The following is a 393-nucleotide window of genomic DNA, read 5'->3' as shown; positions in this document are numbered from 1 at the left end:
ATTACTGGTACTAAAAGCAAACCTGAGAATATTTTTAACCCTTAATCGCGCGTGATGATTTTTACAACGAAAGGTCTTCTTCACGAACGATCGTTAGATCTGGAGTTTGTGTAGCTGTAATAGTCTAGTTTGAGTGTAACTGTTAAGTTTATTGGTTTAATTAGCTCTTTTTGGTTTACAATAGTATTTTTAGAATAATTGTTGTATGTAGTCATTTTCTAAAGGTTAGTAGAAGTAAATTTTTTAGTGTTTCTTCTAAATAAATTATTTCTTCACCAGTTTTGACATTATTTTGTAAAAAATTTCCAACACATTGATACGTTTCAGGAAAAAAATTTTACAACAAGATTCTTATTTCTTCTTTGAGGTTTTGAAAAGTTGTTCCGAATGATT

Source organism: Belonocnema kinseyi, chromosome 4 (genome assembly GCF_010883055.1).
Source record: "Belonocnema kinseyi isolate 2016_QV_RU_SX_M_011 chromosome 4, B_treatae_v1, whole genome shotgun sequence".
Lineage (NCBI taxonomy): Eukaryota > Metazoa > Arthropoda > Insecta > Hymenoptera > Cynipidae > Belonocnema > Belonocnema kinseyi.
The sequence above is the reverse complement of the archived record's forward strand: the minus strand, read 5'-3'. Positions refer to the sequence as shown.